Source organism: Bactrocera dorsalis, chromosome 1 (assembly GCF_023373825.1).
Source record: "Bactrocera dorsalis isolate Fly_Bdor chromosome 1, ASM2337382v1, whole genome shotgun sequence".
NCBI classification, from domain to species: domain Eukaryota; kingdom Metazoa; phylum Arthropoda; class Insecta; order Diptera; family Tephritidae; genus Bactrocera; species Bactrocera dorsalis.
The window spans coordinates 106,328,381-106,344,796 of NC_064303.1; the positions used below are offsets into that span (position 1 = coordinate 106,328,381).

General features: G+C 34.7%; 1 long non-coding RNA gene across 1 annotated transcript; it reads right to left on the reverse strand.

Annotated features, from left to right (window-relative positions):
• Window positions 1-340: 340 nt before the first annotated feature.
• Window positions 341-15,901, reverse strand: LOC125778360 (uncharacterized). The gene is made up of 3 exons (XR_007422653.1): window positions 14,901-15,901; window positions 4,130-4,366; window positions 341-1,067 (listed from the first exon to the last, which is right to left on the reverse strand). It is a non-coding gene; the product is annotated as an uncharacterized LOC125778360 (long non-coding RNA).
• Window positions 15,902-16,416: the final 515 nt, after the last annotated feature.

Consider the following 16,416-nt stretch of genomic DNA (forward strand, 5'->3'; position numbering starts at 1 on the left):
ATATTTTTTGATTCTGAAAATATGTTTCAAGCAATTTTATTCGTAAACACTTTTTTCCGAAAAATTTTGATGAGGAGATATTAATTTTTACGATTTTTTTCGTTAACACCTTTTTTCGAATTTTTTTTTATCAACAATATTTTTTTTTTTTGTAAATATTTAAAAAAAAAATTTTCGTAAATACTTTTTTTCTAAAATTTTTGTTGAGAAGATATTAACCTTTTCTAAATTTTTTTTGTTTAAAAAATTTTTCGAAAATATTTTTTTTTTATACTTTGTGTTAATAAAAGTTATTTTTCAAATTTTATTTGGGAAGTTGCTTTTTTCGAAATTTTTTTTGCTTAAAGTCTGTTTCGAAATTTTGTTTTTTGAAAAATTATTTTTATTTGGAATTTTATGTAATACTTTTGTTTGGTAAATAATTTGCTTCAAAATAATTTTTTTCGCAAAAATTTGTTTTTCAAAAAAATTTCTTTCCCAAAATTTTTTGCTTTGAAAATTTTTTTACTTTTTGTTTAAGATAACTTTATTTTTTAAGTATTTTTTTTTTTTGTAGATATCGTTGGAGTAAGCGTAATATTTTTTTTTTTTAATTTTCGAAAGTTTTTATATTCCAAACTTTTTTTGTAAATTTGCTTAATTTACTGCTGAGTCACCCAACAATGACCCTTGTCAGTGGCAGTTTGACATTTCGCGCGCAATTACACAAACACTAAACACATACAAACATACATGTGTATGTGTGACAATGTTGACAGCTTGACAGCGTGGCTAAATGGTGACAACTGCCGTTGTTGCTGAATGTGAAATCAATTGAACTTTTAAATTTATTGCTCCATTCATTTATCACTAACACACGCACACACAGCCTGACATACTACATATGTTTGTATGTATGTTTGGGACTACACTTGCATACGCTTGTTTATTCGTGTAGTGATATTTATAATTAATAATAAGCATATATTTTATACTTTTGTTGTTGTTGTAATTTTTCTGCTGCTGCTGCTCTACTGCACTTCGACTACAGCCAACCACCGCAAAGGGTATTCACACACAATTTAACACTGCAATGGAAAAATGTTGGGCAAATTATACAGTTATCAGCATTAATTGTCGATAATTAAATAATTTATAAAAACAAAAACACAAATAAACTAAACTTAATGCGCTTACATAAATGCACACTGTGTTGTTGTTGTTGTTGTATTCGCATATGCACGATATTAATTATACAATGTAAATATTTGTAATGTCAAAGCAATTTATGGCATTCCTCGTTTAATGCGCCCGGGGACCACCACCAAGCCGCCGCTGGGCTCTACTAAGCCAAGCTAAAGCTTATTGCTTCAACATTAAAAGCTAATAGCACTTGGCGCTTAATCAACTAGCGCGCTGTGCAGTCGTAAATGTCATCAGAAATTCCAGCTTAGCCACACCTGCCACCGCCTCCCCGCGCTTGTGGCTTTGTGCGCCACGGCGTTAGCGCTTCGTGTTTAATTCAAAGCCAATAAAAAAATAATTATTCAATTAGATTAATAGTGAAATAAATTTATAAATTTATTACATTGTCGAAGCGGTGGTGGGGCGTAAAGCAGGTGAGCGAGCGCAGCAAGAAAAACAAATACTTATAATGAGAGAGAAAGAGTGAGTGCTTAAGGCTAAGTGCATAGTGAAATGTTGAGGAAAGATGTGGCAAGTTAAGTTGCTAGACTTTTATCGATATTGAAATTCTTAGAGGGATACTTGTCAAACCAACTATCCAGGTATGCAATTTCCAAGAGGCTTAATTGTGAAGCCAGCTGTCAACGATTACAATTTTCTAAAAAGATAGGTGTCAAAGTATACCATTTCCTAGAGGGATATCTGCCGAACTAACTGTCATCGTGTGGCATTTCTTAGAGGTGTGGTTGTCAAATCAGCTGTCAAAATATATACATTTTAGGGTTATAGCTGTTCGACTACCAGTAAAATTCTCTAGATAGATAGCTGTCAAGTCATATAACTTCGTAAAGAGAATAATTTCTTATAGGGACAGCTGTCAAACTAACTATCAAAAAATAAAATGTCCCAAAGACATAGAGGGATGTAAATCCGATAGATATATATAGAGAGGCAGCTGTCAAACTAGCTTTCATGGAATGGAATTCCCTAGAGGCTTCGTTGTAAAGCCAGCTGTTAAGGAATAAAATCTCCTTAAGGGATAGGTGTTAAAATATACAATTTCCTAGAGGAGTAGCTGCCAAACCAACTGCCATGGTACGGCATCTCAAATCAGCTGTCTAACTTTTTAAGGTTATAGCTGTTCAGCTGGTAGTACAATACTATAGACAGACAGCTGTCAAAGCATATAACTTCCTCATTGTCATATCTGTTCAGTCAGTCAGTAGAAGTTCCTAGAAAGATAGCTCTCAAAGTATAACATTTCAAATTGTAGAATTTCTTAAAGCGACAGCTGTCAAATTAACTGTCAAACTATGGAATTTTCTAGAGGGACTGCTGTTAAATCAGCTGTGTAAATATATAATTTCTTAGAAGGACAGCTGTCAAAGTATCCAGATGTTATAGAGAAAGCTGTCAAATTGTAGAATTTCTTATATGGACAGCTGTCAAACTAACTGTCAAACTCATTGCCAGCATTTGTAGAGATAATTTTAAATCCTTTAAATCACTTTTTCTCTAGTCTTTTGGCAGTACTTCAAAATGAAAAAGTTTTAAACCCAAAAAACGCTCCAAAATCCCTGTTTCTATGCAATACTTCCTTTATCTACACGTTTTACCCACCAAACAACCCTCTTCTTTACCTCTTTTACCTTGTCTCTCTTCATCACTCCACTATGCTCATAGCCTTATGCCGCGCACGTTTAATCGCATGCACAGCGCATGCCAAACTTGTTGCCTTCGCGAATTATCATAAAATCACGATACACTGTAGTGTCAGCACCTCTGTGTTGTGTGCTAGATGCACAGATCTGTAGCGGGTCCCTCATAAATATTCAACCGCAATGGGGATTACATTAATTTTTCCATTTGCTTTTTAGTTCGAATGTGCTTTTTTCAATCTAATAAACCATTGGCAACCGCGGCACCCATAATGATTTTTGCTATTTACTATACTTTCGCATATATACTATATTTGTTGTATTTGTTGCCGTGTGAAATGCATAAAATGGTTGACAATTATAAAATTAATTGTTTTAAAGTAATTGCAGTGCGAGGTGTTGGAGGTGAAAATTGGTTGTCGCATTAAATGAATGAATGAACAAAATGTTGCAAGTATTTAAAAGTAATTACACCTTTAATCCGCATTAGCGACAAATGACTTATTTTGAAAGCTTGCATTGGGAAAATATGATATTATTGGCTTAATGCTAATAAAATGTTAAAGAAATTGTAAAATAAAAAAAATATATATTTTTTTTTGGTGGACAAAAACATCGACTGGTCGGTAAAACCTACAGGAATATAGACGGGTAGTTTGAATAATTTAGTATCCCTGCCAATTAGATTTATATTTTTAAGATTGAGAAGGAAAATGGTAGGTTGCGATAGGGATACTGACGAAGAGGTAGAGACAAAAATATTAATAGTGTTAGAAATAGAGATGGAGATGGAGATAGAGACAGAGAACGAAATAGTGAAAGAGATTGAGATAGATTTAGATGCAAGTAGAGGTGGAGATTGAGATAGATATAGATATAGATAAAGGTGGAGATAGAGGTGGAGATGCAGATAAAGATAGAGATGAAGATAGTGCATAGTGGATCTGCGTGGAAATTATGCACAACTCTAAAAAGTATGTCAACGCAATTGCTTCTCTTTGCTTCACGAAGGAGAGTAGTCAAAAGCTATATAACATATTTATTATTTTTTAGCAAATTTTAGAAAAACATAGATTCTGCATAAATTTTACATGATATTTTTTTATTTAGTGCCTAAATTAGGCCATTTTTATATATTATGCAGTATGCATATTTAGTCAAGTCACAAACCTATTCGTATGAAGGTGAAATAGTTCCTATTACTTTATGTTCGACATTCGAATGGTTGAAAAAATTTTGAATTATTCCCTTTTCGTAACTTACAATTATAATTTTTTTACTTAAACTATCAATCTGTCTAAACTCACCACTTGTAAATTAGTTAAAATCCACAATTCCTTCGGCTGTAGTGACAATAACTTCCATATATGCGATATAATGAAAATCACATCCATTATCACATATTTAGCAGCACAGAAATCATTTCGTTGAATTTTAAACACTTCAAAATTTGTATTTTTTATATAAAAAGGTGAGCACAAAAAATTAAAAATCAAACACTTCTTTAGTTAAATTTTATTCGGGAAATCGTGGCGGTTAAAATCCTGGAAAAGTGTCAGAAAATTATTTTTTTTTAATTTTTTTATTATTTTTTTTTTTTTTTGTTTTTTTACACACGTATTTTTTGCGCTAAGCTAAATTGTTAAAAAAATATTATCAATTTTTTTCGGTGCCTTAATTTTTTTTAGAAAGTAAGCTAAAATTAAAACAGATTAAATTTCACAATTTACTATTTTTTTTTATTTTATAATTTTTTTTTTGTAAAGTAAATTGAATTTTATCAAAAAAATTTAGTGTACAGTGTGTATTTTAGCACTTTTTTATGGAAAATTATAAATTTTAATTTTTTATTACATTTTTTTAATGGTTTTTAATTTTTTTACAAGTATTAATTCCTGTTATTTTTATTTTTTTATTACTTTTAAATTTTATTAAATATTTTCAATTTTATTAATTTTTTTTTCAAACTACTATTTTTACTTTCTTTTTGTTAAAGCAAGCTCAATTAATTTGATTTTTATTAAAATTCTCAGTGTAACATCAAACTATTCTTCGCTTTTTTTTATGAAAAGAAAGCAAAAATTATTTTAAAAAAAACATATTTTAAAAAATTTGTTGAGATTGTTTCTTTTTTTACAAATTTTAATTTTTTAATACATTTTTTTGAATGTATTTAATTTTTTACTGTTATTTCATCCTGTTATTTTTATTACTTTTAAATTATATTAAATTTTTTCAGTGTAACTTTTTATTTTTATTTTTTTTGGAGAAAAGCAAGCTGAATTAGAAAAACTTCTTAAATTTTTTTAGTGTATTTTTTAACTTTTTTGCACTTTTTTAGTGAAAATTGAGATAAAATTATTTTAAAATATCTTAAAAAACAAATTTTAGATTATTGGTTTCGTATAATTTATTTATTTTTTAAGATTTTTTTTTCAATATATTTTATTTTTTTACTATTATTTCGTCCTGTTATTTTATTGCTTTTAATTTTTTTAATTTTGTAACATTTTTTTCAGTGTAATTTTGTGTTTATTTTTAGGACAACGCAAGGTAAATTAAGAAAAAATAAACTTCCTAAAAATTTTTTCAGTGTATTTTTGAACTTTCTTTTCAGTTTTCTTGTAAAAATTAAACACAAATTATTTTTAAAAAATTAAAAAAAAATTTAAAGTTTTTTATTTTTTAATTTTTTTTATAAATTTTTTTCAGTGTACTTAAAAAAAAATTTTAAAGCTTTTTATTTTTTAATTTTTTTATAAATTTTTTTCAGTGTATTTTAATTTTTTTTTTTACTCTTATTTATTCCTGTTATTTTGAAATATTTTCATGACCTTTTTTATTTTTATTGTTTTCTAATTATTTTTAAAATATTTTTATGGCACTTCACATAACATATTTCAAATATTTCGCGTCACATTCCACACAATTACGTTGGCATTTATGTAATTCGTCGTTACATGCATAATAAACAGGCGAGTTTCCTTTTCACGAGTATTAAGTATATTTCTTTCTCTTTATTTCTAAAACTTGGTAAAATTCACTTTTTAATAAGGCAACATTTTGTACAAGAAAATGTCATACTTCAAAAAGTAAGAAACAGAAGAGAGAAATGGAAATGCGACTCTAATGGGCGTTAGAAAATGTAGTATTTCCTTATTCAGCAAAATGTTGACCAATGAGTACATATCAATTACAAATAACTATACTGTAAGCGCCCAACACGCGCCAAACTAATGATCGGGAACAACAACAATAACAACACTAGGCGCCGTATCGCTTTATCGAGCAAATAAAGCCAGAAGGCGATGTAATGAGAAGGAAAAATGAAAATATTTAAAAACACTAAATAAAAATTTATATTAAAAAAAAAGTAAAATACAAAATTTTAAACAAAGATTAAAGAACAATTTTAATAATTTTTTAATTATTTAAGTTAAATCAATTTAATAAGCGCACTTTTCTGCATATAACTTTTGCTTCTATTCCTCGCTAAAATTTATTTATTTTCCATTACACGATAAATGAAACATTTGAAATCGCAATTGAACTATCACACCGCCGCGACGAGATCGGTTGAACGCCGCGCAATATCTATATATTCTGTGTATATGGGCGAGTAGGCTAGGCGCGGCTAAAGTTTGATAACTAGTGAGCTAGTGCGTTGTATAGCTATAGAGCGGCGCTTAGTGGCGCTTCGTGCACAGCGCTGACAGTTGGAACAAAGATCGCGCCAGTCAGCGAACGACAGCACGAACGCGCAACCGAGCGTTTTAGCGCTATAAACTTAATGTAGAATTTCGACGAACACCAGCTATGGCCGAATGATGCGCTATTTGCGTTAAAGTAGTGTGCGTAAGCGCCTAACTTCGTAGACTTCGTGCGCTGCACGATATGAAACATTTTAAGCTTAGTCGCTGTAGCGCTGTGTTAGTGTCAGACAAGTGACGGCCAGAAGTCGTATGGTGTGCGCGCAACTAAGCGCTGCGTGTGAGTATGTGTGAGCGCGCGCTTGTATTGCCGTTTGATAGTCAGCGCGCTCAAACGAAAAATCTAACGCGCGCAATACGCGTGTACATGTGTGAGTGTGCGAAAAACCGCAAAATAACTGAAAATGATATGCGCTTTGAGGCGCCGCACCTTACGAGACACCGCGCTGCGCGTATATACGAAGCGGGGAAAGGTGCGCGCGCGATCTTGAGACCTTTTTGCCAAACCGCAGACTATAACAGTTTCAGAGCGTACAGCACAGCGCTCAAGCGTCAATAAGAAGTGGAAGCCATTCTTATAAAATACACACACACACACACACACACGTACGCTTAACCTAAATTTTCTGCAATTAAACGATAAACGCACGCGACACGCTTGTGTAAGTCAACGCGCTTAAGCTTATTGCATTTCAAAAATATAATTTGTTACTAATTTGTACATTTAACATGCGGCGACACACTCATCTCACTTGCCGCTGTACACTCCGCTTGCTGCGCAGCTCTTTTTGCTTGAACTTGTTAATTTTTATTTTTGCTCTTGCTTTCCTCGTATTTTTATCGCTCTTTTCGCGCGCGCGCGCTCTTCCCTCGTCTGTTGCGGCTCGCAGCGCTAGCAGACGACAACTAATTAAAATCTTGCGCTTATTCGTCTGCAAGCGAATGCTAATCAACACTTGAAAACCAGCGGCTTTCGTCTTTTTTGTTGTTATAAGCAAAGTGGGAGCGCGTCTTTGAGATCGCGAGCTAAATAATTATTTAAGCGCGTACGCGCGCTTTTGAGCTCAGCAGAATTAAAGAAATAAATCAATAAGACGCGCTGCAATCTCAAGCCTTTCACGCCACTTTTCACCTACTTTCGTATCAATTTGGTCATAAAGCTTATTTTAGGCATCGGTTTTTTTAGTTTTCTTCACAGCATTGTATTTAGCGCAAGGCTTTCATATACATATGAGCGGTTTTGTATTATAGAAAATAAAAATCGGTTTTTGTTATTAAATCATTTAACTCATTCTTTGCTGCTTCTTTGTCTGCGAGATCACAAGCGCAATCCCAGTGATCGCTTGAAAATCAGCTAGAAACGAAAAGATTTCGATAATAGTACTCAAATAAGGCATCCACAGATCAACTATGTTGTTGAGCTTAAGCAGTGATATTCGTTGTTGCTTGTTGGCAAGAGAGCAGCGCTCAAACTTAGCATTTAAAGAAGTGACGAATCGAACACGACCATGCTTATTTTTAGTTTTGGTAATTTATACATATTTTCAATGCAAATTATTGTTGCAACAGCCTTGCTGGCTTCATTGTTTCGTGTTGTTTCTTATCACTGTAAATTTTTTTTTCGTTTTTATTATTTTATATTTTTGTTACTCAGCTTAGTTGCCGAGTGCGCTCTCTTATTTACAACTTAAACTACACTTACATATTCTCATAATTCCTACACTTTTGCACTTGGTTTGTTTATATTCTTGAAGGCGGCGTGTAAAGCACCGCCAAAGCGTCTCATATTTATTTATCAACAACTGTAACTAAGTAGAGAGATAGCACGTCTTTTTTAAAGAAACTAAGTACTACAAATACATTCATACCGTCACATACACTAGAGCACATAATAATGTTTATATTTAAAGATTTTCGTATAATCATATATTTAGTATAAACGCAGTTTTGAACAGAAGCGCATTAAGTGATTATGAGCACAGCGCTGCCAGACTATATTCGAACACACGAAAGGCGTGCCCATTTTCATTGCAGTAGTGTTAATGCTTTTTGGTTGGGAAAACGTAAACTTCAGAATAGATTTTTATATATTTTCGAGTAATATCAGGCGTCTATAACAGCTCTACAATAGTACACATACTTCTGAGGCAGTTTCTGATAAAATGTAAGACGTTTAAGATGCCATAAATATGTGCCGTTCAGTTTTATCCCGTAAAAGAGAGGAAGAGTTTAATTTGGTGTATGTAGTAGGTATCTTAACACAATTCACCCTGAACACCCCTAAATCAAGCGAAAATAGAAGAAGTAGAGAAGACTAGTTCAGAAAGAAGCCAATCTCGGCTGAGCTTGGTCCAGCGAATAAATTCTTAACGGCGGTCCCGTAGGGCCAGTCCGAGTTAGGGATTAGTACGTAGTTGTACTATTATGCAAGTTCAGCATGGTATTATAATCTATATTAGGCGTGGTTCCGAAAAAGGTGTACCCTTAGCGTACAGTCTGATTCGTCCATGTCGTCTAGGACTGACGGTATGTATGAAAGATCGATTCAAAAGCACTAAATTATGTTGATCTTACTTCATCTTAGCTCATGTTCGCCTATTGTAAACCACCATAGTCCTTTCTGACCTTTCGAACTGTGACGTAACAGTTAATATTTCGGAAACCCACTTACAAATCTCTACATCAACAAGATCATTGTAAGTCTTTATGCAGAGCTGCTCTAGTGTTTGACATTTAACGAGTCTATATTGCCGAAGCTTATCATTGAGCTTACATAAGGCTTCAAATTTTAGGAAGCTGAGTTTTTAATTTTAAATAAGAAACATAATAATTTCTGTAGTCCAGAAATCGGATAATAGAAAATGTACTATAACATACACATATCATTTCTCCGATTGTCCTTGACCCTGTTCAAGAACCGCATTCATATCTGCTATCGAAGCGAGTACATACATATTGTCTCGTTCACTAAGTAATTTCGTTTGATTTCGTTCCGTCAAATTCGATCTTGAGGATGTACCACCTCTTGGAAGGTATCTTGAGGTCGATATGAATTAAGCAAAATAGTTGATCAATGCAAATCGTTGAATACAAATTCAAGAGATTGTTGAAATATACAATTTGACTAACCCGACTGTTCCCAAGTACATACAACGAGGATTAATTTCGAAGCTTGACATATGAGTTTCTCATGTTTTTCCAGAACGAAATTTGCTTCTTCGCATTAACTACCGTGATTTTCTTACCAAACGTCAAACAAGTAGTTCCTTTTTTAAAGCGAGTGACGACGCAAAATGCATTGTTCACTAAAATGTAAAGCGCAAGAGATCATGATCTAAAAAGAATGAACTACACTACCACTTCGATAGGATAGGTTATCATTCTGACTGACATTTCAAAAGATTCAAGTTGTATTTTAAGCTCCTTAAAGAGAAAACGAAATTCCTTAGTGAACGACCCAGTAAATGATGAATAATATAGGAAACATGATATGTGAACTATTTCTGAGTGAAACATGCAGGTTTCAGGCTGGAAAATACTCTGGCTACACTTCTTCTTCTTTATAGGCGTAGACACCGCTTACACGGTTATAGTCGTGTTTACAACAGCGCGCCAGTCGAGCTAAAGTGTGAAGGCGAACCATTCCTACCTAGGGTTGGTTTGATACCCGCCACGTAAAAAAAAAATCAGTAAAAGGGAAACAAATTTGGCAACTCATTTAGAAAATATCTCCATTTATCTGTGGGCTCGGTACAAGGGATGACTATATGAGTATAATTTTTATTGAAGTTGGGTGTAAGGCTTTTCAGGGAAAAGTCAACTTATTCTCAGTTTTTAAGATATCGACCTTAAATTTTGCAGACGTTCTTTTCTCCAACAAACCGCTCATTTGTCAGAGCCCCAACTGATCGATCCAACTCAAGTCTTGATATGAAAAACTTTTTTATTTGATAAGTCATCTTCATGAAAACTTACGTGGTTTATTTTAAAAAGCAACGGTACAATTTCCGGATATATGGTTGAGATCGGGCCACTATAGCAAACAGCAGTCATACACACTGATCGATCGAAATTAAGAAAACGATCGTTTCGCACCCATGTATGCTATACACAATGCACCTAGGAAGGGTACTGTAGCTTTTATGGAGCCAAAGTTAACGTTTAAGATCTTACATAATTTATTTCACATTTCATTTGCTTACTGCTTTCGTCATAATTCGTATATATTTTAATTCGTTTTTTTTATTTTTTTTTTTGTTATTGAATCTTTGCCTTTTCAACACGACGCTCCAGCGCGCAAGTGACGACATTCCCCAGCCGCTAGTTGCGACAGCGCTTTTGCTCGCGCTGCTAATGCCGTTGCTGCTGCTGCTGCTGCAGCTGCTGTTGTTGTTGTTGCAACAAGTTATGCTCGTAATTAAAATATTGCACTTGTTTTTCCGATCCTCAATCATCGACGTCAGCATCACAGCAAAAAAAAAACATGTTTGTGTGTGCACAGCGGCCGGTGCTTAGCTTGTGGCAAAGAGCAGGGAGCACCCAGTCGTGTGGCGACATTGTCAGCGGCGGCGGTGTGTTGCAACAAACTTGGAAAAATGCTGACAGCAATAGCCAGCCGTTGCACCAACAGCAAAACAAAAAAACACAGCAGCAATAACAGCAACAACAACGTGACAACGTCAACAACAACAACACGGCAACGCCACTTGCTTACTGAGGTGCTACAGCATTTGGTTGTGGTAAAAATCGAAAACTCGTTCATCGGAATTTTCTAATAAACGACGGACACGACGGCCTGCGATCGAGAGTATTGAGCAAAGATCTGCTGATCGCCAGCAATAAGTTGTTGTTGCTGTTTTTTAAGCTGAATTTTGCGCAGCGGCAGTTAGAGGTGAACGTGCGGCAGCTGCAGCAGTGTGCAGTGCGTGGAACATTCCAAGGCACGCAATAATTTTAATAAGCACCTGGTTGCTGCTGTTGCTGCTGTTGTAGTTGCTGTTTTTGTTGTTGCTATTTGTGTTGTGCTGCGCTGTTGCTAAGTTGTTCATGCAAAACCGGCAATCACATAATTCTGTGTTTGAGATTTTGTATTTTTTGTTGTTGTATTTTTTTGTTTTTGTGTTGCGTTTTTTTGTTTTTTTGTTGCTTGTTTTTTGTTTCTGTTTTTCTTGCTCTTTGTTTTTGCTTTTGTTTTTCTTGTTTGTTGTTTGTTGTTTTTGTTATTTTTTAGGCGATGGAAAATTTTTACTCCAAATCAGAGCGCAAAAGTTGTTCAAGGCCGTAGGAGATACGAAAGAAAATGCAAAACAAAAGACGAAGAAAAACAACAGAAACAGGAAAATAGTGTTCGTCGAAGAAGAAGAAGAACTGCATTCCTATTGACATACATTGTAGTTAGATGCGAGTACTTCTTTGCTATTTAAAGATCGCTTGCACTAACATTGCACTGGGCAACAAGAAACTTGCGTATTATAACTTAGACAAGGTCTTACTTTTAGTTAAAATTCAATTTCTTAGCATAGTAATGCAACTAAGGAACGCCTGGGACCATAAAATTAAGTAATATTGTCGTCAAATCTGTTCAAAAAATATTTGTTCGACGAAAAAAGTTCTACTAATCCTAAATCAACTCTAAAAACCCACTGCTACACTGACAGTATTTTGTTTGCTCAAAGTTAGTATTACAGGCCAAGCGTACACCCGAACCATAAAAAATATTTTCGTTAAAATACAAGTTTTTTATGTCGAGATCTGAGCCTGGATGCACCAGTTAGTAGTCACCTGCTCACAGAGTCGGCCTATAGTATATAGCCACTGATATAAAGAAAGCTGTTTCATTACTGTAACTTCACGAAATTTGACATAGACAATTATCCAAAGTATTGTCACAATCTCCAAAAGCATTTTTCCGATCGGAAAACTGCAGCATATAGATTTAATACAAATATATGGAAAACTTTTTTCCCTGATAAGGTTTCTTCACGAAATTTTGCATAGATTACGATCTCAGTCATTACTACATTCTCCAAAAATATCTATATAGAAGCATTACGGTTCGCCAGTTCTCTATATGTATTCATCCTAATATTTTTGTTCGAAAATACTTGGAACTGAACTTTCTTATAACCTCTTGGCTTCTAGTATTCGGTAAATATGTCTATTAAGATTTAATCAGACTGAAAAATTATGATCGAGTAACAACAAATGGTTTTCCGGCTTTTTAGATTGCTCTAACCGGTCCACAAGTTACCCCTTAGCGCTGCAATCGCTCTCAAATTCACATTCCGTTGCGTAGTTGACGCGATCGTCACACTGACACAAAGCAGATACAATTTTTTTGTAAGAACAAGTAAGAAAGCGCTACGTACGGGTGCGACCGAACAACTCAAACTTTCATAGAGATTTCTAATATGTTGGCCGATATATGTGGTATAAAGTCACCTGTTAAGAATATGGGAGCTAATTCAACATTGCACGATTCAAGTCATTTTTGACACAGAGACATATTATTGTCAGGAAAAGATTATCCCTGAATTTCAATCATGTACATGTCTCTTACATTGACCGATATTTGCGGTAAAAAGTCAACTATAGGTACTGCGATCTAAATATTCGGTACTTAAGGGCTTGATCTGTTTTTTTCTTTCGATTTGGACAATTTTTGGCCATAACTTTAATTAAATTCTTCTTCGTCGTTTTCCGAGAGTGAAAGTTATGTGTTATATGTGAAGAAGGCGCGGTTGCATTCCGATTTCGCCCATTTTTGGACTGTGAAATGGGAATGTCAAAAGAATGTCATGTACCAAATTTGGTTGAATCCGACAGGACCGATCCCGAGATACGTTGTTTCCTAAAAATGGGCGGTGCCACGCCCACCGTTAAATTTTTTCCCCGGCTCCTATAAAGCTCTCTCATGCCATTTCGGGGGTAAAATGTAATGTTTCTGATGTAATTAGTTATTGATTTATAGCACTTTAAGTGGTTTTGAACAGTACCGTTATATGGGAAGGAGTCGAGATATCATCCGATTTCATCCATTTTCACACTATCGAGAGAAGTTTTTATAATATTTGATTTAGGCAAATTTGGTTCTTGTAGCTGTAGTGGTCTGGTAGATATATACACTTAACCCGTTAAAGGGCGCGGTCACGCCCACTTTTACAAAAATTTCACCCTACAGCCGTTAGTTGAACAAAACTATAATACTCTGTAGCAACATGTTGCAAGCGTATAAAAATTATTGCACCAAAAAGACAAAAAAAAACGTTTCTGACGCACTAAAAACAATAACAAAATATGGCGACACTGTAAAAGCGACAACAAAGCAAAGCAAAACAAAAAAGTAATAGAAACATATATATAAACAAGTTGAAGATATTCAAGATATTTATTGCTATTGATTATTATTGTTGTTCTTGTTTATAATATGTGTTTTAAGCGCTAGTGTTGTTGTTGCTGCTGCTGCTGTCCGTAGCTGTTTTAATTTGCGCGACTCGGCTGTTATTAGCATTTCAATAACTTCAACGCTCAACACAAAACATTTGTGGATTTCTTAGATACATTTTTGTTTGGAATTTTTGGCGTTTTTGAAGACTCTACACAAAGCGGTGTGTGAGCCTGTGTGCGCATGTGTGTGTGCTTTTTAGTATTTCTTTGCTGCTTTGTTTGAAATGCTTCAGGCTTTGGCTACAAGTTGCTGAAGTTGGTTTGCCTTGTCCGTTCAACGGCACACACATACACTAACAGGCATTTTTACACATACACTCATACACATACATGTGTGTTATATTACATGCATGACACTTGCGCACGATAGAGTGGCTTTGCCAAGCAAATAAACAAAGCGGAAAAACAACTTTTTTTAATTAATGCCTTAATTTAATTATTGTATTATGCTTTAGTGGCGCATTTTAGCTGCCGAAGCGAGAGCAGTTTTGCATACATTTTTCTTCACTTTTTGGTGATCTAATTTCATTTTTTTATTTTTTCCATTTTATAGATTTTTTTGTTGTTAAAAAATATTTTTTCGCACACTTTTTGGTTAGAAAAATTTGAAAGAATAGTAGAAATGGCAATAAATGCGCAATTTCTTGAGAAAAAAAATTAAAAAAAATAAAATAAAATTTCCTCACTCACTATAAGATTATAAAAATTCACAATTTATATTTCAATTTTTTTTTGATTTTGTTTCATTTTTTTATTTCATTTTTTCAATAATTAATTGATTTTGTTCTGCTTTTGAACTTGAATTTTATTATTTTTTTTTAATTTTAATTTTTATCTTCATTTCTTTACCACTTTTATATACACATATTTATATAAATGTCGTTTTATATATATATTTGTATATATGTACTCAAATACATACATTTATTTATATCAACTTTTCTTCAATTTCCACCGAAATCTTCCGCGTTCATAATTTTAAACTCGCTTGTCGCGCGTCGTCAACTATTCGGCCGTACTTTCTTCGCAGCTAGCCAAGGCTCCGTGTGTCCGGCCTTTCGTGTCCGTCTCGTATCGATCGATCGATTGGTCGTTGGTTACGTTACGCTACGCTACAGTGATTTGATCGGTCGCTACGTTTGACCAGATCAAAACGCCACTCCGCGCACGCACTCACTTTTTCGCTTTAGCCCGAACACTTTTTGTTGTTGTAATTTCTTTTTTTTTTGCTACAATAAAAATATTTACTATTTTACTTTTAGTATTTGTTGTTATTCATTGTATTTTAACTTATTGGATTTTTTTTTTCGTTCGCTTTCAGCTGCAACCGCATACGTTTTAAACTTGACTCGAGCTCGAGCGTCGCAGTCTCATACACTTCGTGCTTTGTTTTGCTACTAAACTTGGTCCAGCCCCAGTTCGCAACGACCAGCGCAACGCCAGCCGTCAATTGCCGTTCAGCGCTGTTTGGTATTTGGTTTCAGCTGCGAGACGATGCCAACACCGTCAACGACGACGACAGCCGCAACGCAGCGCCGAAGCTCATTTGTTTAACCACGACCGCGAAGTCGTCGCGTTGCTGTTGTAAACGCAAATGCCGTTGTTATTGTTGGTGCGAGTCAGAGCAACAAACCAGGCGACAACAGCAACATCAACAGCGCATTGGCAGCAGCTGCCGCTGTGAGCAACAGGCTTCAACGCATAGCAAGCGCAAGTAATGGTGGATAGCAACTGAACATGCGAGCGAACCAACGTTGGCAGCGTCGACGCAATATCGGCGGTGTTGACGTTGACGGCTGCCGCAGACAGCAGCAACAAGTTCAGCGCTATTATTGACGATTTTATTTAAATCATTTGCCCTGAATACACTGAGCAAAATTGTCGCACTTCACATATAAAGTCACTCGAAGCAAGCTTAAGCTTGGGTTGTGGTCGAATGACTTATATTTTGCACTGGATGAAAACAGAAAACTAATCGTGAAACCTTCGGGAGCTTCCAGATTTTCACATAGAGTTGCGAGAGCAATTCAAGATCTGTTGGGCAATCGGCTTTAGTATAACTTTTTCCCCTTTTGACGAATGCCTCGACATAGCGTGATCTATCTATACGGCAAACATGTCTCTTGAAGGGAAATGTCTGAGTTCACAAAAGAGGTTATGCTCAAAACATAAACAGAAGGTCTCAAGACAACTCGAGTGAACGAGAGCAATATGCTATTTCTACTGCAGTAAAAAGAGCTCATACATGTCAAGGCATCCACGGCGTCTCAACTTTTCTAAAAGGGCGTTAGTGCTACACTGGCTCTATAGAAACTGAATTTGGTGTTCTATTATTGGACGAACACAGATTTCGCCATATTTTTGGAATCAAGCTCTGATTTTCAAGATGTAACTCTTGCAGCCTTAAGATTGCAAAACAGTTTTTCGGGTAAGTCTTG